This window comes from Mustela erminea, chromosome 2 (genome assembly GCF_009829155.1).
Source record: "Mustela erminea isolate mMusErm1 chromosome 2, mMusErm1.Pri, whole genome shotgun sequence".
In the NCBI taxonomy this organism is placed as follows: domain Eukaryota; kingdom Metazoa; phylum Chordata; class Mammalia; order Carnivora; family Mustelidae; genus Mustela; species Mustela erminea.
This window is the reverse complement of record NC_045615.1, coordinates 6,900,135-6,922,266: the sequence shown is the minus strand read 5'-3', so window position 1 is coordinate 6,922,266 and position 22,132 is coordinate 6,900,135. Positions and strand designations below refer to the sequence as shown.

The following is a 22,132-nucleotide window of genomic DNA, read 5'->3' as shown; positions in this document are numbered from 1 at the left end:
TATTACACAAAGGTTTTCACATAATTGGATATTTCTCTACTTTGTACACAATTATTCTTACTCTCCACAGAAAGGCTGCATCTTAACTTTTCATCTGGTGATGGAAAACACTAAAATCCTGATTTTAATAGAATAGTAGTAAAAATGCCTCAGTGATTTAAGTTGAAAGCAGTACATTGGTATATGGCTCAGTTATCAGGAATGTACAAATGTCTTTTTATTCAAAAATACAAAATAAATCATCTGTAGGAATGGACAATGACAACAGTAGACCATCATATGTTGTCAACTGAAACCAGTGACTGATGGTTATAGTGATTTTCTTAAACATCAGCCAGGCTTTTCTTCAGTCATTTCCTTCAACTGACTTCTCTCAAGTTATGGGTGAGGAGCACAGCGTGGGCTTCCTCTCACAGTTCATTAATAATGGTAAAGCATTGTTCTAGGAATCAGAACATGCCACCTCCCATACCCTTTCCCATTCCACCCATTCCGCCCATCACTGGGTCCTTCTCTTCTTTAGGAATTTCGGTGACTACAACTGCTGCCACAGTTAACAGAGAGGTCACTCCAGCAGCATTCAATAAAGCAGTTCTTACAAACTTTGTTGGGTCAATGATTCCTTTTTCCACCATATTCACAAAATCTCCAAGCATAGCATCATAACCAACTTCTGGGGAACTCTGCATAATTTTCTCAACTATCAATGATCCTTCAACACCTGCATTCTTAGCAATGGTCATTGCAGGAATTTTGAGTGTTCTCTTAATAATTTCCATACCAATTTTTTGATCTTCGTTAGTTGGAGTTAATGAATCCAAGGCTGGAATGCACCGAAGCAGGGCACAAACCCCTCCCAGAACAATGCCTTCTTCAATGGCAGCTCATGTAGCATTGAGCACATCGGTAACTGTCTTTCTTTTCATTCACTTCAACATCACTTGTCCCACCAACCTTCAACACAGCTACACCATCTGAGAGTTTTGCCAAATGTTCATTCAGCTTTTCCTTTTCAAATTCACTAGTTGTAATACCTAACTGCTCAATGATTTCTTGAATACATTTTCAATTTGAGCCTTGTCACCTTTCCTTTTAAAAGCATGGCATCATGTTTGGTTCACAATGACCTCTCCAACTTTTCCTAAGTCATGAGGCCTGAGCATCTTCGAGATTTAGAGTCAATCCTTCTTCCCCAAAACTGCACCACTAGTAGCAATAGCCATGTCTTTAAGCTGATTCTTCTATTGTCACCAAAACCTGGAGCTTTGACTGCCACAATCTGAAGACCAACTTTTAACCTATTCAAAACGAGTGTTCTCAGAGCTTCTCCATCAACATCTTCAGCAATTATGATCAAGGGCTTACGGTGAGCATTGGCAATTTCAAGAGCAGGTACAATGGACTGGATGCTAGAAATTTTCTTTTCACTCAATAGAACATAAGCATCCTGGAATTCACATTTCTGACCTTTTGAGGTATTAATAATGTATGGAGAAATGTAACCTCGATCAAACTTCATGCCTTCAATAATTTCTAATTCATCATTTAGTGTTTTTCCATCCTTTACTGTGATGACACCCTTTCTTCCAACCTTTTTCATTGCATCGGAAATGATGTTGCCAATTTCTTTGTCTCCATTTGCAGAAATGGTAGCAACCTGAGCAATTTTTTCAGGGGTTGTCACGGGTTTAGACTGCTTCTTAAGTTCAGCAATTACAGCATCAACAGCTAACATCACACCTCTCCTGATTTCCACAGGATTAGCACCTTTGCTAATCTTCTCGAAGCCTTCCTTGGCAATAGAGCGTGCCAAGATAGTAGCAGTAGTGATGCCGTCCCCAGCCTCTTCATTTGTGTTACTGGCGAGATCTTGAACAAGTTTAGCGCCAATATTTTTGTAATTATCTTTTAAGTCAATTGACTTTGCTACGGTCACACCATCTTTTGTCACTTTGGGACTTCCCCAACTCTCTTCAATAATCACTGTTCTTCCCTTTGGCCCCATTGTAATGGCTACAGCATTGGCTAAAAGGTCTACACCTTGAAGCATTAAGGCTCAGGCATCTGCACCAAATTTTGTATCTTTGGCATAAGCCCAAGTGAGATGAGGAGCCAGTGCTCTGGACACTGACCTAATTTGGCAAAGGAATGCAGGTAATCAAAGCGCTTCTGTGGGGGCAGCGGTGGAGCGTGAGCACGGTGAGGCAGGTCATCGGAGACTAGTGAGGCCATGACTCTCGAAATTTTTGGAACAAAGCAATTATCTTCAGTTTGCTCTTATCACTCATCATTCTAAAAGTCCTCTTAACAGGTATGGACAAAGTTACCAGTAACTAAGTAAATTTTTAAAAGTTCATTTAAAAAAAGGAATAAAAAATAGGCATATCTTAATTTCTTTATCTAAAAACATGTATATATTTGCCAATATACTGATATAGAACCAAGGTCTTCTCTCTCTCTCTCTTTTTTTTTTTTTTTTTTTGATTAAAGTATAGTTGACACAAAATGTTACATTAGTTTCAGTACCATGGCCTTTTATTTAGTATGAACCTGGGGATTGAAATCCTAAAATATCTTTCTTGCAATAACCCATGAATTCCACCATGCATTTTATTGAAATAGAGTGAAAATCTAAGCACTACCACAATACTCAATGTGCATGCAAATGCTTTGGAAATTTAAGATCTTCCCCAATCTTTTGTAGTTGTCTTGCCCATACATAATTCAGTAGGATTTTTTTTTACCTTTATCATCTTTCTAATGCATTCAACTTAGTCTTTATAGAAATAATACCTTTTTTATTCACACTCAATATCATTAGTTTCTACAATATTTACTTATCATATATAGTTACAGAAATATATACAACTGTCATAAATATGCTTCAGAACCAAAAACTCATTCTTGGCAAGAAAATGACTCAACTGGTGTAGGAAGAAGCAAAGAGGCCTGGTAAAGAATAGTCTAGTAGTTGTGGGCGCTCAGAATATCCTGACCATAGTTAGCATATATTTCCAAAGAATGGAGAATTTAGACTACTTCAGTGAATCGGTATTAAAAAGATAAATTTAAAGAATATCAACTCTATTTCATGAATATCTTAATGTTAATCCAATAATTACCTGCCTTTCCTAACTTGCTTATAAATTCCACAGGAACTGAGCTCTTAGTCCTAAGGTGTATAACACTTAGTTATACACCTCACAAACCAAGGCAAGACATCCAGACTAAATGTATTTTTTTTTTTACTTTAATTCCAGCATAGTTAACGTACAGTGTTATATTAGTTTCAGGTGTACAATATAGTGATTCAACAGTTCCATATATTACACTGTGCTCATCAAGAGAAGTATACACTTAATGCTCTTCACTTATTTCACCCATTCACCCTACCCACCTACCTTCTGGTAGCCCTCTGTTGTCTATAGTTAAGAGTCTGGTTTCTTTGGGGGGATGCGGAATCTGTTTTTGATTTTCCTTTTCTTTTTTTTGTGATTTTTGTTTTTTAAAATCCACATATGGGTGAAATCACATGGTCTTGCCTTTCTCTGGCAGACTTATTTCACTTGGCATTATACTCTCTAGATCCATCCATGCTGCTGCAAATGGCAAGATTTCATTCTCTTTTATGGTTTGAACAATATTCTTATATATATAAGATATTATAAGAATATTATTCATATATATTATATACTTATATATATGCCATGTATATAATATATATATTATATATATATATATATATAATAATCTTCCACTTCTTCTTTATTCATTCCTCTATCAATGGATACTTGGACTGCTTCCACAGTTTGGCTTATTGTTAAGTAATGCCACAATAAACATAGTAGGGCATACATCCCTTCAACTTAGTGTTTCACATTCTTTAGGTAAATACCCAGTAATTGTAATTACTGGATTGTAGGGTAATTTATTTTAAATTTTTTGAGGAACCTCAAGACTGTCTTAAACAGTGGCTATGCTAGTTTGCATTCCCACCAACAACAGACAAGGGTTTTTTTCCACATCCTCACCAATATTTCTTGTTCCTTGGGTTTTTTATTTTGCCATTTTTGAAAAGTGTGAGGTAATATATCATTATAGTTTTGATTTACCTCTTCCTGATGATCAGTGATGTTGAGCATATTTTTATTGTTCTGTTGGCCATCTGCATGTCTTCTTTGGAGAAATGTCTGTTCATATCTTTAACCATTTTTAATGGGATTAATTTTTAGTGTTGAGTTGCATAAGTTTTTGTATATTTTAGGTACTAACCCTTTATCAGATACGTCATTTGCAAATATTTTCTCCACTTCTGTAGGTTGTCTTTTAGTTATTTTGTTGCTTCCTTTGTCATACAGAGGCTTTTTCTTTTGATATAGTCCCAAGAGTTTATTTTTTCTTTTGTTTCCCTTGTCTCAAGAGACATACCTAGAAAGATGTTGTAATAGTCCATAACAGAGAAATCACTGCCTGTGGTCTCTTCTAGGATTTTTATGGTTTCAGATCTGACATTTAGGTATTGATTCCATTTTGAATTTATTATTGTATGTGGTATAAATGGTCCATTTTATTTTTCATGTAGCTGTCCAGTTCCCCCAACACAATTTGTTGAAGACATTATCTTTTCCCATTGTACATTTTTGCCTCTTTTATGAAAGATTAATTGACCATATACTTGTGGGTTTATTTCTGGACTTTCTATTATGTTCCATTGATATATGTGTCTATTTTTTTATGTGTCTATTTTTGTGCCAGTACCATACTGTCTTGATTACTACAGCCTCATAATACAACTTGAAGTCTGAAATTGTGACACCTCTGGTTTTTTTGTTTGTTTTGTTTGTTTGTTTGTTTTCTTTTTTAAGATTGCTGTGGTAATTCTTGGTGTATTGTAGTTCCATACAAATTTTAGAATTGTTTTAGTTCTGTCAAAAATATTGTTGGTTTTAACAAGGATTGCCTTAAATATGTAGATTGCTTTGGGTAGTATAGACATTTTAACAATATTTTTTCTTTCAGTTTATGAGCATGGAATTTCTTCTCATTTCTTTGTGGGTGTCTTCAACTTCTTTCATCCAGTGTTATCTAGTTTTCAAAGCATATGTCTTTTTGCCTCTTTGGTTGGGTTTAGTCCTAGATATATAAATTATTTTGGATGTAATTATAAATGGGATTTATTTTCTTAATTTCTCTTTCTGCTGCCTTATTATTGATGTATAGAATGCTATGATTTCTGTCCATTGATAATGTATACTACAACTTTACCGAATTCCTTTATCTGTTTTCATAGTTGGAGTAGTTGGAGGAGTAGTTGGAGACTCCATAGGTGGAGTCTTTGGGGTTTTCTATATATAGTATCATGTCATCCACAAATAGTGACAGTTCTACTTCTTCCTTACCCATCTAGATGCCTTTTATTCCTTTTATTCCGATTGCTCTGGCTAGGACTTCCAGTACTATGTTGAATAGAAGTGGTGAGAATGGACATGCTTGTCTTGTTCCTGACCTTGGGAGAAAAGCTCTCCATTTTTTAACCATTAAGTATGACATTTTTTTCATACAAGGCTTTATTATGGTGAGATATATTCCCTTTATTTTTTTAAATTTAATTTCATTTTTTCAGTGTTCCAAGATTCACTGTTTATGCACCACACCCAGTGCTCCATGCAATACTTGTCCTCCTTAATACTCACCACCAGACTCACCCATCCCCCAATCCCCCTTCCAAAACCCTCAGTTTATTTCTCAGAGTCCACAAAAACCTATTTTGTTGAGGGTTTTTTCATAAGTGGATATCCTTTGTCAAATGCATTGTCCACATCTACTGAAATGATCATATGGTGTTTATCCTGGCTCTTGTTGATGTGATGTATCACAACAATTAATTCGTGAATATTGAATGACCCTTGCATCCAGGAATAAATCCCACTTGAGCACGGCAAATGATTATTTTAATGTATTGTTGGATTTGGGTTGCCTACATTTTGTTGAGGATTTTGCATCTATGTTCATCAAAGATATTGGCCTGTAGTTCTCTCTTTTTCTGGTGTCTTTATCTAATTTCAGTATCAGGGTAATTCTGGCTTCATAGAATGCATTTGGAAACCTACCTTCCTCTTCTATTTTTTGAAGAAGTTTAAGAAGAATAGGTATTAACTCTTCTTTAAATGTGTGGTAAAATTCACCTGTGAAGCCATCTGGTCCTGGACTTTTGTTTGCTTGGAGTTTGTTTTTTTTTTTTTAATTACTGATTCAGTTTCATTGCTGGCTATCAGTCTGCTCAAATTTTCTACTTCTTCCTGCTTCAACTTTGGAAGGTTTTATGTTTCTAAGAATTCATCCACTTCTTCTAAATTGTCCAATTTTTTGGCATGTAATTTTTCATAATATTCTCTTAAAATCCTTTGTATTTCAGTGGTGTCAGTTGGTATTTCTCATCTTTCATTTGTAACTTTGAGTCCTCTCTATTATTTTAAAGATCCAGCTCTTTTTTTTATTGGGTTTTTTTGTGTTTTTTGTGTTTTTGTTTTGTTGTTGTTGTTTTGTTTTGTTTTGTTTTTAGTTTTAGTTTCTGTATCATTTATTTCTGCTTTAACCTTTATTATTTCCTTTTTTCTGCTGGTTTTAGGTTTTGTTGTTCTTTTTCACATCCTTTAAGTGTAAGGTTAGTTTTGTTTTCTTTGAGATTGTTCTTCTTGAAGAAAGAATGTATTGCTCTAAACTTCCCTCTTAGAACTGCATTTGCTGCATTCTAAAGGTTTTCAACTATTGTTGTTTTTTTTTTTTATCCATGTAATTTGTGATTTCTTCTTTGATTTCCTGGTTGGCCCATTCATTGTTTATTAACATGTTATTTAACTTCCATGTATCTGTGCTCTTTCCATATTTTTTCTTATGGTTTATTTCTAGTTTTCAGTGCTGTGGTCCAAAAAGATGCATGGTATGACTTTGATCTTTTTTACTTTGTTGCACCTTGTTTTGTGGCCCAATGTGTGATCTATTCTGGAGAATGTTTCATGGGCACTTGAAAAGAAAGAATATTCTGCTCTTTTATGGAGTGTTCTAAATATATCCATTAAATCCATCTGATTTAATGTGTCATTCAAAGCCAGTGTTTCTTTGTGAATTTTCTGTCTAGATGATCGATGTTCCATCCATTGATGTAAGAGGGGTGTTAAAATTCCCTACTATTATTGTATTACTATCAGTTAGTTCTTTATGTTTGTTTTTAACAGTTTTATGTATTTGTGTGCTCCCATATTGGGGACATAAATATTTATAATTTTTATATCTTCTTGTTGGATTAAATAAAATATAATTTATCATTTTTATAGTGTCCTTCTTTGTCTGTTACAGTGTTTATTTTAAAGTCTACTTTATCCAATATAAGTTTTGTTATCTCCACTTTCTTTTGACATCCATTTGCATGATGAATATTTCTCACTCCCCTCACACTCAATCTGCAGGTGTATTTAGGTCTAAAATGAGTCTCTTGTAGGCAGCATACAGATGAGTCTTGTTTTTTTTATTCATTCTGTCACCTTATATCTTGATTGGAGTGTTTAGTCCATTAAATTCCAAGTAACTATTGATAAATATGTATTTATTGACATTTCATTATTTGCTTTGTTGCTTCTGTATTCCTCTGATCCTTTCTTCTTTTGCTTTCTTTTCTCAAGTTGGCTTCCTTTAGTGATATACTTGGATTCCTTTCTCTCTCTCTCTCTCTCTCTCTTTTTTTTTTTTTTGCATATCTACTATTGGTTTTTGATTAATGGTTACCATTAGGTATGTATACATATCTTCTGCATATAACAGTCTATATTACGTTGATGGAACTTAAGTTTGAACCCATTCTTTACTCCTCCTCACTCCATGTTATTGGTATATGGTGTTATACTTTACATCCTTTTATTTTGTGAGTCCCTTTACTGATTTTTACAGATCTATTTATTTTTACTGTAATGCTTCCTACTTTTTTTTACTCCCTTTATGATCTTTCCTTTCCACTCGAAGAGTCCCCTTTAACATTTCTTGTAAGGTTAGTAAGGAAGATAACTTCTTTAGCTTTTGTTTGTCTTTGAAACCCTTATCTCTCCCTCTATCCTGAATGATAGCCTTGGCGGATAGAGTATTCTTGGCTAATTTTTTTTTTCCTTTCAGCACTTTGAATATATTATGTCACTTATATCAGGCCTGCAAATTTTCTGCTGAACAATCTACTGATAGGCTAATGGAATTTCACTTGTATGTAACTGTCTTCTTTTCACTTGATGCTTTTAATATTCTTTTTTTATCACTATATTTTGCTATTTTAATTGCTATGTGTCTTCATCTTGACCTCCCTGGGTTGATTTTGTTGGGGTCTCTTGTGCCTCCTGGGTCTGGATATCTGTTTCCTTCCCCAGATTAGAGAAGTTTCTGATTATTTCTTCAAATAAATTGTTTGTCCTTTTCACTCTCTCTTCTTCTGGGATCACTATAATATGAATGTTATTACATTTTATGGAGTTGCTGAGTTCCCTAAGCCAATCCTCATTCTATATACTTTTTTTTTTATTACTGCTCAGCTTGATTACTTTCCATTACTCTGTCCTCCAAGTCCCTATTTTTTCCTCTGCTTCCTCTAGCTTGCTATTTATTCCATTTAGTGTATTTTTAATTTCATTTATTGTGTTCTACATCTTTGAATTTTTCTTTTTCATGTTTTCTCTCTTTGTTAAGGATTTCACTGATCTCTTAAGTCCAATGAGTATCTTTATGAACATTACATTTTCTACCAAGCATACTATTTATCTGTTTCACTTAGTTTTCTCCTGCTGTTGTTTTGTCCTGTCCTTTCACTTGGGGCATATTCCTCTGTCTCTTCATTTTGTCTAATTCTTTGTATCTCTTTCTCTGTGTTATAGAAGTCAGCTATGTCTCCTGCTCTTGTAAGTAATGACCTTATGAAGAAGAGAGTCTATAGTGCCTTGCAAAACAATGTCTTCTGTTCACCAGAATAAGCACTTTGGGAGTGTATCATATGCGTGTTGTATATACCTAGCTGTTGTGTCCTGGTCACTTTTTCCTTCAGTCCTGTCATCTGCAGAGGCTGTCTTTTTCTGTGGTGGGCAGTATTTGGCCTCTGGTCAGAGTGGGGCATGCTTTTTTCACAAGGTACCCTTTGATCTGCTTGCAAAATGAGAACTGACACCAAAACAGGACCCCATGGACAGGGTGCACACTTTTAACAAGATGCACCTCAGACTTCACAGTACCTGCTGCTGCCACTGCTTCTAGGACCAAGGCTTCATACAACAGAAGAGTCAGGAGATGTGGTAACAGCAAGGTTTGCACTGGTCTTCTAGGAGAGAGGACCTACAGTGCCTGGACTGAGGCAAATGTGACTTGGAAGGGCAGATCCACAGAAGTACATGGGGCAAGTCTTGGTGTCAGCAAGTTAGAAAATGTTGTTACCACCCTGGTTCCCACAGGTGACCCAGTGTTTATTTTGTTTATACTAAGGCCTGGGGAAAGGAGATGGTGCCTAAAAGCTTTTTGTTCCTTGGAGAAGTCCTTCTATAAAATTTACCCCTCCAGGACATGCTCTGAGATGCATAAATAACTGCCCCTCCCTGTGCCCTGGGAGTTTTTTAAACTGCTGCTTCTACACTGAAACTCAAAGGTCTATTTACCATGCTGTCTCTGAGGCCAGGGACTCAGCTTCTTATTGTTCCAGGGCTCTTCCAAAGTCAAGCCCTCCAATTTTTAAGATTCCAAGTTTTAAGTCCTGCTGGTTGTAAGAACTCATGAAATTGGCCTCTCTATTTTTCAAAGCCAAATGGTACAGGGATTCATCTTCTCCACTGTGATAGTCTGTTCCTTGACCTTCTCCACATCCACAGCTACTTCACCCAACCTTGGTTCCCTGCTCCTCTGACCCCTGGGCCCCTGTCCATTCCCTTCCCCACACCATTTCTGCCTTTCCTACACTTTTCAATGGGCCACTTCTCTACCTTTAGTTGTCAACTTTGTTCTTCCAGTCTTTGGATCATTTTCTGGATTATATATGCTGATATAAATGTTATCTAGTTGTATCCATGGAGTGAGGTGCACTTATGGTCCTCTTAATCCATCATCTTAGTAAAATGTATTTTAAAAGTGAAAACATCAGCAAATCATATAGGTAGTCAATCTACATGACTATAAAGCTGCAGGGTTCTATTTTCTTTTTTTTTTTTTAATTTTTTTAATTTATTTTCAGCATAACAGTATTCATTGTTTTTGCACCATACCCAGTGCTCCATGCCATACGTGCCCTCTCCAATACCCACCACCTGGTTCCCCCAATCTCCCATCCCCCACCCCTTCAAAACCCTCAGATTGTTTTTCAGAGTCCATAGTCTCTCATGGTTCACCTCCCTTTCCAATTTCCCTCAACTCCCTTCTCCTCTCTAACTCCCCTTGTCCTCCATGATATTTGTTATGCTCCACAAATAAGTGAAACCATATGATAATTGACTCTCTCTGCTTGACTTATTTCACTCAGCATAATCTCTTCCAGTCCCGTCCATGTTGCTACAAAAGTTTGGTATTCATCCTTTCTGATGGAGACATAATACTCTGCAGGGTTGTATTTTCAAATTTATTTTATATTTCTGTTTCTAAAATCCAAATGATATTATGCTTAAATATGCTTTAAAATGCATTAATAGGGGCACCTGGGTGGCTCAGTGTGTTAACCCTCTGCCTTTGGCTCAGATCCTAGTGTCAGGGTCCTGAGATCGAGCCTCCCATTGGGTTCTCTGCTCAGCAGGGAGCCTGCTTCCCACTCTCTTTGCCTATCTCTCTGCCTACTTGTGATCTCTCTCTGTCAAATAAATAAATAAAATCTTTTAAAAAATAAAATAAAATAATAAAATGAAATAAAATGCATTAATAATTAGCTTGGACTGTAACTGAGGGCAGACTGAAGCAGATGCAAGTTTGTAAATGATCTGGAAACCTTTTAGGACCATTGCTAACAGAACCAGCAGAGCGATATTTAATGTGTAAGCCATATCTTTATTTTTAAATTAGCAATAACACACTAACTATGGTAAAAGAACATTGAAATGAACTGCAGGGAAGCTAGTGATTGTGGTGATAAAAAAAAATTATAAGAGGATTCACACAGAAGAACAATCTATGCAACTGTTTCTTCCTCTTCCTATTGTATCAAAGGAAAAAGAGTTTGTAGGAAGAGAACAGAAACCTTCCAGCAGATGATCAGAAATAATAAAATACCTGAGAAGACCTGTCTCTGCCAACCCATAACCTAGAAGAGTGAGTAAGGCTTTTCTGACTGTAATTGGAAAGCAGCTGCTAGCTAGGATTCCTGGAAATATACAACCTAAAATTAAGATACTTTCAGAACAAGTTGTATTATTTAAGTCTGAACAGAAGTAGCATGAGACAAATAAGGAGACATAAACAAAACTTGAGGTTTTCTTATTAATTTTCAACTAGTGTTCACATCTTTAAATCTTGCATTTTATTGTGTATCAAAATGTTAAAAGTTTATATTACCATCAATCATTGATTATATTAATTAAGAGTTCTATTTTCATGTCGAAATTCTGAGTAGAAATGTGGAATCTTCTCTCTATCACTGTTCAAATTGGGAGCCTGACTTTTCAAAGATATAAGTGAGCTTTGACGATTATGCAGTAAAAAGATTACCCTAATTCCAGACAAAATCATGAAAGTCAACAGCTTCCGGAGTTGTAAAGTCCAGACAAAAACATGAAAGAATCATCATACAGATCTTTTAATGATTCATTAAATTTTTTACTTATGTTCTTCAGAAACTTCTAGTTTAATTAAACGGAAGTATTTCTCATTTAGAACACAGTCCTTAGCCCTAACTCTACTTGTTTTAACTAAAAAATAGAATGCAGACCTGCCAATATACCTATTTCACATTCACCTCACTCACCACACACACACACACACACACACACACACACACACACACACACACTTCATTTCTTCAAATTAAATATCTTCAATATCCCCTAAAGTTCTTCTGTGGTGTGGTACCAACTCCTTCCTGGTCACACACTTTAAATGTTCTCAACTTGTACGTGTTCTTCCTAAACTGTAGCACTTAGGCTTGAAGCAGTTAGGAAAGCATGGCTTGATACCCAGAAAAGAGAATGGCAATGCCTCCATTATTCTCTGAAACTACATTCCTATTAATTTAGCCAAAACTGTAGTAGCCTCCATGACAATCATATCAGACAGATGATTCATATCAAATGTATTGTCAACCAAAAATTTCAGTTCCTTGCAAAATCAAGTTCTCTGTCCAAACCACACCTTCAGAGGGTTTGAGACTTAAAGTGTGGAATTTTACTTTCATCTTCTAAAAGTAATCTGATTATATCTAAAATAATATTATAATATGATCATTTTAATTTTTTATTTGAATTGAAGTTAGTTAATGTATAGTGCAGTATTGGTTTCAGGAATAGAATTGTTGATTCATCATTTATATATAATAGCCAGTGCTCATCCCAACAAGTGCTTCTTCAATACCCTTGCCCATTTAGCACACCCCCCCCACCCATCTCCCCTCTAGCAACTCTCATTTTGTTCTTGTAACTATAGAATCTCTTATGGTTTGCCTCTCTCTGTTTTTATCTTTTTTTTCTTCCCTCCCCCATGTTCATCTATTTTTTTTTCTTAAATTCCACATATGAATGAAATCATAATATTTGTCTTTCTCTGATTGATTTAATTCACTCAACATAATACACTCTAGTTCCATCCACATCATTGCAAATGGCAACATTTATTTTTTGATGGCTGAGTAATATATATATATACGCACACACACACACACATACATACATATTCCATTATGTATATGTATATATCACCTCTTCTTTATCTACTCTTCAGTTAATGGACATTTGTGTTCTTTCCTTGTTTGGTTATTGTAGATAGTGTTACTATATACATCAGGGTACAAAGGGTGGTCCCTTTGAATCATCAGTTTTGTATCCTCTAGATAAATACCTAGTGATGTAATTGCTGGGTCATAGGATAGTTCTATTTTTAACTTTTTGAAGAACTGCCACACTGTTTTCCAGAGTAGCTATACCTGTTTGCATTCTGACCAACAGTGCAAAAGAGTTCTCATTTCTCTGCATCCTCACCAACATCTGTTTCTTTCTGAGTTGTTAATTTTAAAGGTGGGAGGTAATATCTTATTGTGATTTTGATTTGTATTTCCCTGCTGATAAATGATGTTGAGGATTTTTTCACATGTCTGTGAGCCATTTGTATGTCTTCTTGAGAGAAATATCATTACGTCTTCTGCCTATTTCAACTGGCTTATTTAATTTTGGGGAGCTGAGTTTAACTAGTTCTTTATAGATTCTGGATATTAGCCCCTTATCTGATATGTCATTTGCAAATATGTTTTCCCACTCCAAAAGATGTCTTTTAGTTTTGTTGATTGTTCCTTTCACTGTTTTATCTTGATGAGGTCCCAACAGATCATTTTTGCTTTTGTTTCCCTTGCCTCAAGACATACCTAGTAAGAGGTTGCTGCAGCTGAAGTCAAAGAGGTTGCTGCCTGTTTTCTCATCTATGGTTTTGATGGTTTCCTGTCTCACATTTAGGTCTTTCATCCGTTTTGAATTTATTTTTATGTATGGTGTAAGAAAGTGGTCCTGTTTCATTCTTCTCATGTGGCTGTTCAATTTTCCCAACACTGTTTGTTGAAGAAACTGATTTTTTTTTCCACGAATATTCTTTCCTGCTTTGTCAAAGACTAGTTGCCCATATAGTTGTGGGTGCATTTCTGGGTTCTCTTTCCTGTTCCATTGATCTATGTGTCTGTTTTTGTACCAGTACCATGCTGTCTTGAGGATTACAGTCTGTATTAGAGCTTGAAGTCTGAAATTGTGATGCCTCCCGCTTTGCATTTTTTTCAACATTAATTTGGGTATTTGGGGGTCTTTTGTGGTTCCATGCAAATTCTAGGACTGTTTGTTCTATCTCTATGAAAAATGGTGGTATTACTCTGATAGGGATTGCACTGAATTTATAGATTGATTTGAGTAGTATAGATATTTTAACAATATTTGGGTAGTATAGACATTTTAACAATATCATGAGTATGGAATGTTTTTCCATTTTTTGTGTGTTTTTCAACTTCTTTATCAGTGGTTCTATAATTTTCAGCACACAGATCTTTTACCTCTTTGGTTTATTCTCAGATATTTTACAGTTTTAGGGATAAATGGGATATGGTTTTATAAAAGGGATTGATTCCTTGATTTCTCTTTCTGCTTCTTCATTACTGGTATATAGAAACGCAACAGATTTCTGTATGTTGATTTTATATCTTGAAACTTTGCTGAATTCATGAATTAGTTCTAGCAACTTTTTGGTGGAATCCTTTGGGTTTTCCACCTAAAGTATCATGTTGTCTGCAAAGAGTGAAATTTTGACTTCTTCCTTGACGATATAGATGCCTTCTGTTTCTTCTTGCTATCTGATTGCTGAAGCTAGAGCTTCCAGTACTATGTTGAACAACAGTTGTGAGAATGGACAGCCCTGTCTTGTTCTGATCTGAGAGTTTTTCCCCAATGAGGATAGTATAAACTGTGGGTCTTTTGTGTATGGCCTTTATGTTATTAAGGTATGTTTTTTCTATCCCTACTTTCTTGAAGATTTTTATTAAAAAGGTTGCTATATTTTGTCAAATGCTTTTTCTACATCTATTGAGAGGATCATATAGTTTTTATCCTTTCTTTTATTAATGTGAAGTATCATGTTCATTATTTTACATATATTGAACCATCCCCAAAGCCCAGGAATAAATCCCACTTGGTTCCAATAAATAATCCTCTTAATGTACTATTGGCTTCAATTAATTAATATCTTGAGAATTTCGCATCCATGTTCATCAGGGATATTCATCTATAATCCCCCTTTTTTGTGGAGTATTTGCCTGGTTTTGAAATCAAGGTAATGTTGGCCTCATAAAAGGAGTCTGGAAGTTTTTTTTCCATATCTATTTTTCAGAAGTTTCGGAAGAATAGGTATTAGTTCTTCTTTGAATGTATGGTAGATTTCCTCTGGAAAGCCATCTGGCCCTGGACTCTAATTTCTTGGGAGATGTTTGACTACTGATTCAATATCTTTGCTGGTTACCGGTCTGTTCAAATTTTCTATTTCCTTCTATTTAAGTTTTAGTAACATATCTTTCTAGGAATTTATCCATTCCTTCCAAATTGCCCAATTTGTGGGCATATAATTGCTCATAATATTAACTTTTGAGTGTTTGTATTTCTGTGGTATTGGTTGTAATCTCTCCTCTTTCACTTATGATTTTATTTATTAGATCCTTTCTCTTTTCTATTTGATAAGTCTGGCTAGGTGCTTATCAATTTTGTTAATTTCTTTCTTTCTTTCTTTCTTTCTTTCTTTCTTTTTTTTTTTTTTTTGGTTAATTCTTTCAGAGAAGGAGCTCCTAGTTTCATTGCTCTATTCTACTGGGATTTTTATTTCTATACTATTTATTTATCCTCTGATCTTAATTTTTCCCCACTTCTGCTGGTTTTAGGCTTTATTTGCTGTTCTTTTTCCAGCTTTGTTAGGTGTAAGATTAGATTGTGTATTTGAAGTTTTTCTTGCTTCTTGAGGAAGGCCTGTATTGCTAACTAATTCCCTCTTAGGACTGCTTTTGCTATGTACCAAAGGTTTTGGACTGTCATGTTTTCATTTTCATTTACTTCCATGTATTTTTTTTTAATTTTTTATTTTTTATAAACATATATTTTTATCCCCAGGGGTACAGGTCTGTGAATCACCAGGTTTACACACTTCACAGCACTCACCAAAGCACATACCCTCCCCAATGTCCATAATCCCACCCCCTTCTCCCAAACCGCCTCCCCCGAGCAACCCTCAGTTTGTTTTGTGAGATTAAGAGTCACTTATGGTTTGTCTCCCTCCCAATCCCATCTTGCTTCATTGATTCTTCTCCTACCCACTTAAGCCCCCATGTTGCATCACCACTTCCTCATATCAGGGAGATCATATGATAGTTGTCTTTCTCTGCTTGACTTATTTCGCTAAGCATGATACGCTCTAGTTCCATCCATGTTGTCGCAAATGGCAAGATTTCATTTTTTTGATGGCTGCTTAGTATTCCATTATGTATATATACCACATCTTCTTGATCCATTCATCTGTTGATGGACATCTAGGTTCTTTCCATAGTTTGGCTATTGTGGACATTGCTGCTATAAACATTCGGGTGCACATGTCCCTTGGGATCACTACGTTTGTATCTTTAGGGTAAATACCCAATAGTGCAATTGCTGGGTTATAGGGCAGTTCTATTTTCAACATTTTGAGGAACCTCCATGCTGTTTTCCAGAGTGGCTGCACCAGCTTGCATTCCCACCAACAGTGGAGGAGGGTTCCCCTTTCTCCGCATCCTCGCCAGCATCTGTCATTTCCTGACTTGTTGATTTTAGCCATTCTGACTGGTGTGAGGTGATATCTCATTGTGGTTTTGATTTGTATTTCCCTGATGCCGAGTGATATGGAGCACTTTTTCATGTGTCTATTGGCCATCTGGATGTCTTCTTTGCAGAAATGTCTGTTCATGTCCTCTGCCCATTTCTTGATTGGATTATTTGTTCTTTGGGTGTTGAGTTTGCTAAGTTCTTTATAGATTCTGGACACTAGTCCTTTATCTGATATGTCATTTGCAAATATCTTCTCCCATTCTGTCAGTTGTCTTTTGATTTTGTTAACTGTTTCCTTTGCTGTGCAAAAGCTTTTGATCTTGATGAAATCCCAATAGTTCATTTTTGCCCTTGCTTCCCTTGCCTTTGGCGTTGTTCCTAGGAAGATGTTGCTGCAGCAGAGGTCGAAGAGGTTGCTGCCTGTGTTCTCCTCAAGGATTTTGATGGATTCCTTTCGCACACTGAGGTCCTTCATCCATTTTGAGTCTATTTTTGTGTGTGGTGTAAGGAAATGGTCCAATTTCATTTTTCTGCATGTGGCTGTCCAATTTTCCCAGCACCATTTATTGAAGAGGCTGTCTTTTTTCCACTGGACATTCTTTCCTGCTTTGTCGAAGATTAGTTGACTATAGAGTTGAGGGTCTATTTCTGGGCTCTCTATTCTGTTCCATTGATCTATGTGTCTGTTTTTGTGCCAGTACCATTCTGTCTTGATGATGACAGCTTTGCAATGGAGCTTGAAGTCCGGAATTGTGATGCCACCAACGTTGGCTTTCTTTTCAATAGCCCTTTGGCTATTCGAGGTCTTTTCTGGTTCCATATAAATTTTAGAATTATTTGTTCCATTTCTTTGAAAAAGATGGATGGTACTTTGATAGGAATTGCATTAAATGTGTAGATTGCTTTAGGTAGCATAGACATTTTCACAATATTTATTCTTCCAATCCAGGAGCATGGAACATTTTTCCATTCTCTGTGTCTTCCTCAATTTCTTTCATGAGTACTTTATAGTTTTCTGAGTATAGATTCTGTGTCTCTTTGGTTAGGTTTATTCCTAGGTATCTTATGGTTTTGGGTGCAATTGTAAATGGGATTGACTCCTTAATTTCTCTTTCTTCTGTCTTGCTGTTGGTGTAGAGAAATGCAACTGATTTCTGTGCATTGATTTTATATCCTGACACTTTACTGAATTCCTGTATAAGTTCTAGCAGTTTTGGAGTGGAGTCTTTTGGGTTTTCCACATATAGTATCATATCATCTGCGAAGAGTGATAATTTGACTTCTTCTTTGCCGATTTGGATGCCTTTAATTTCCTTTTGTTGTCTGATTGCTGAGGCTAGGACCTCTAGTACTATGTTGAATAGCAGTGGTGATAGTGGACATCCCTGCCGTGTTCCTGACCTTAGCGGAAAAGCTTTCAGATTTTCTCCATTGAGAATGATATGTGCGGTGGGTTTTTCATAGATGGCTTTGATGATATTGAGGTATGTGCCCTCTATCCCTACACTTTGAAGAGTTTTGATCAGGAAGGGATGCTTTACTTTGTCAAATGCTTTTTCAGCATCTATTGAGAGTATCATATGGTTCTTGTTCTTTCTTTTATTGATGTGTTGTATCACATTGACTGATTTGCGGATGTTGAAACAACCTTGCAGCCCTGGAATAAATCCCACTTGGTCGTGGTGAATAATCCTTTTAATGCACTGTTGAATCCTATTGGCTCGTATTTTGTTGAGTATTTTCGCATCTGAGTTCATCAAGGATATTGGTCTATAGCTCTCTTTTTTGATGGAATCCTTGTCTGGTTTTGGGATAAAGGTGATGCTGGCCTCATAAAATGAGTTTGGAAGTTTTCCTTCCATTTCTATTTTTTGGAACAGTTTCAGGAGAACAGGAATTAGTTCTTCTTTAAATGTTTGGTAGAATTCCCCCGGGAAGCCGTCTGGCCCTGGGCTTTTGTTTGCTTGGAGATTTTTAATGACTGTTTCTATCTCCTTACTGGTTATGGGTCTGTTCGGGCTTTCTATTTCTTCATGGTTCAGTTGTGGTAGTTTATATGTTTCTAGGAATGCATCCATTTCTTCCAGATTGTCAAATTTATTGGCGTAGAGTTGCTCATAGTATGTTCTTATAATAGTTTGTATTTCTTTGGTGTTAGTTGTGATCTCTCCTCTTTCATTCATGATTTTATTTATTTGGGTCCTTTCTCTTTTCTTTTTGATAAGTTGGGCCAGGGGTTTATCAATTTTATTAATTCTTTCAAAGAACCAGCTCCTAGTTTCGGTGATTTGTTCTATTGTTTTTTGGGTTTCTATTTCATTGATTTCTGCTCTGATCTTTATGATTTCTCTTCTCCTGCTGGGCTTAGGGTTTCTTTCTTGTTCTTTCTCCAGCTCCTTTAGGTGTAGGGTTAGGTTGTGTACCTGAGACCTTTCTTGTTTCTTGAGAAAGGCTTGTACCGCTATATATTTTCCTCTCAGGACTGCCTTTGTTGTGTCCCACAGATTTTGAACCGTTGTATTTTCATTATCATTTGTTTCCATGATTTTTTTCAATTCTTCTTTAATTTCCCGGTTGATCCATTCATTCTTTAGAAGGATGCTGTTTAGTCTCCATGTATTTGGGTTCTTTTCAAACTTCTTTTTGTGGTTGAGTTATAGCTTTAGAGCATTGTGGTCTGAAAATATGCAGGGAATGATCCCAATCTTTTGATACCAGTTGAGTCCTGATTTAGGACCGAGGATGTGATCTATTCTGGAGAATGTTCCATGTGCACTAGAGAAGAATGTGTATTCTGTTGCTTTGGGATGAAATGTTCTGAATATATCTGTGATGTCCATCTGGTCCAGTGTGTCGTTTAAGGCCTTTATTTCCTTGCTGATCTTTTGCTTGGATGATCTGTCCATTTCAGTGAGGGGAGTGTTAAAGTCCCCTACTATTATTGTATTATTGTTGATGTGTTTCTTTGATTTTGTTATTAATTGGTTTATATAGTTGGCTGCTCCCACGTTGGGGGCATAGATATTTACAATTGTTAGATCTTCTTGTTGGACAGACCCTTTGAGTATAATATAGTGTCCTTCCTCATCTCTTATTATAGTCTTTGGCTTAAAATCTAATTGATCTCATACAAGGATTGCCACTCCTGCTTTCTTCTAATGTCCATTAGCATGGTAAATTTTTTTCCACCCCCTCACTTTAAATCTGTAGGTGTCTTCGGGCTTAAAATGAGTTTCTTGGAGGCAACATATAGATGGGTTTTGTTTTTTTATCCATTCTGATACCCTGTGTCTTTTGACAGGGGCATTTAGCCCATTAACATTCAGGGTAACTATTGAGAGATATGAATTTAGTGCCATTGTATTGCCTGTAAGTTGACTGTTACTGTATATGGTCTCTGTTCCTTTCTGATCTACCACTTGTAGGCTCTCTCTTTGCTTAGAGGACCCCTTTCAATATTTCCTGTAGAGCTGGTTTGGTATTTGCAAATTCTTTCAGTTTTTGTTTGTCCTGGAAGCTTTTAATCTCTCCTTCTATTTTCAATGATAGCCTAGCTGGATATAGTATTCTTGGCTGCATGTTTTTCTCGTTTAGTGCTCTGAAAATATCATGCCAGCTCTTTCTGGCCTGCCAGGTCTCTGTGGATAAGTCAGCTGCCAATCTAATATTTTTACCATTGTATATTACAGACTTCTTTTCCCGGGCTGCTTTCAGGATTTTCTCTTTGTCACTGAGACTTGTAAATTTTACTATTAGGTGACGGGGTGTGGGCCTATTCTTATTGATTTTGAGGGGCGTTCTCTGAACCTCCTGAATTTTGATGCTCGTTCCCTTTGACATATTGGGGAAATTCTCCCCAATAATTCTCTCCAGTATACCTTCTGCTCCCCTCTCTCTTTCTTCTTCTTCTGGAATCCCAATTATTCTAATGTTGTTTCGTCTTATGTGTCACTTATCTCTCGAATTCTCCCCTCGTGGTCCAGTAGCTGTTTGTCCCTCTTTTGGTCAGCTTCTTTATTCTCTGTCATTTGGTCTTCTATATTACTAATTCTTTCTTCTGCCTCATTTATCCTAGCAGTGAGAGCCTCCATTTTTTATTGCACCTCATTAATAGCTTTTTTGATTTCAACTTTGTTAGATTTTAGTTCTTTTATTTCTCCAGAAAGGGCTTTTATATCTCTCGAGAGGGTTTCTCTAATATCTTCCATGCCTTTTTCGAGCCCGGCTAGAACCTTGAGAACTGTCATTCTGAACTCTAGATCTGACATATTAGCAATGTCTGTATTGATTAGGTCCCTAGCCTTCGGTACTGCCTCTTGTTCTTTTTTTCGTGTTGAATTCTTCCGTCTTGTCATTTTGTCCAGATAAGAGTATATGAAGGAGCAAGGAAAATACTAAAAGGGTGGCAACAACCCCTGGAAAATATGCTTTAACCAAATTAGAAGAGATCCCAAATCGTGAGGGGAGAGAAAGGGGATAAAAAGAGTTTCAAAAAGGAAGAAAGTAAAAACAAGAAAAAAGAGAAAAAAAAAAAAGAAAAGAAAAGAATTTTAAAAAAAGAAAACAAATAAGAAAAATATAAAAAAGAAAAAATATATATATTAGATAAACTAGTTAAAAAACGTTAAAAAAGAAAAAGGTAAAAGTTAAAAAAAAATTTTACCAGAAGGCGAGAAAAAAAAACAAAAAATGAAAAAGAAAAAAATTAAATTAACTGCAAGACTAAAAAAAATCACAGGGAAAAAGCCATGAGTTCCGTGCTTTGCTTTCTCCTCCTCTGGAATTCTGCTGCTCTCCTTGGTATTGAAACCGCACTCTTTGCTAGGTGAACTTGGTCTCGGCTGGATATCTTGTTGATCTTCTGGGGGAGGGGCCTGGTGTAGTGATTCTCAAGTGTCTTTGCCCCAGGCGGAATTGCACCGCCCTTAGCAGGGGCCGGGGTGAGTAATCCGCTCGGGTTTGCTTTCAGGAGCTTTTGTTCCCTGAGCACTTTCCGTAGAGTTCCGGAGGACGGGAATACAAATGGCAGCCTCCTGGTCTCCGGCCCGGAGGAGACGAGAGCCCAGGGCCCCACTCCTCAGTGTGCCCTCAGAGAACAGCACCCAGTTACTCCCATCTGCCTGACCTCTGGCTGCGCTCTGAGCTCACTGAGCCTGTGGCAGGTTCAAGGTAACCCCGAGCTGTGAGCTGTCGGCTCTGTCTCTGTAGCCGGCTTTCCTGTTCCAATATGCACAAGCTCTGCGACACTCAGACACCCCTGATCCTTCTGTGACCCTGCGGGACCTGAGGCCACGCTGACCCCGCGTGGGCTTCGCCCCGGCTTAGCCTCTGGAGCGATGTCCCTCAACGGAACAGACTTTTAAAAGTCCTGATTTTGTGCGCCATTGCTCCGCCGCTTGCCGGGAGCCGGCCCCTCCCCCCGGGGTCTATCTTCCCGTCGCTTTGGATTCACTTCTCCGCCGGTCCTACCTTTCAGAAAGTGGTTGTTTTTCTGTTTCCAGAATTGCTGTTCTTCTTCTCTTCGATCTGCCGATGGATTTTCAGGTGTTTGCAATCTTTAGATAAGCTATCTAGCTGATCTCCGGCTAGCTGAAGTAGTCTCAGCCTGCTACTTC

The 22,132-nt window shown here is 36.7% G+C and overlaps 1 pseudogene; it reads right to left on the bottom strand.

Moving 5' to 3' along the window:
• Nucleotides 1–449: 449 nt before the first annotated feature.
• LOC116584210 lies at nucleotides 450–2,073 on the bottom strand (annotated as a pseudogene).
• Nucleotides 2,074–22,132: the final 20,059 nt, after the last annotated feature.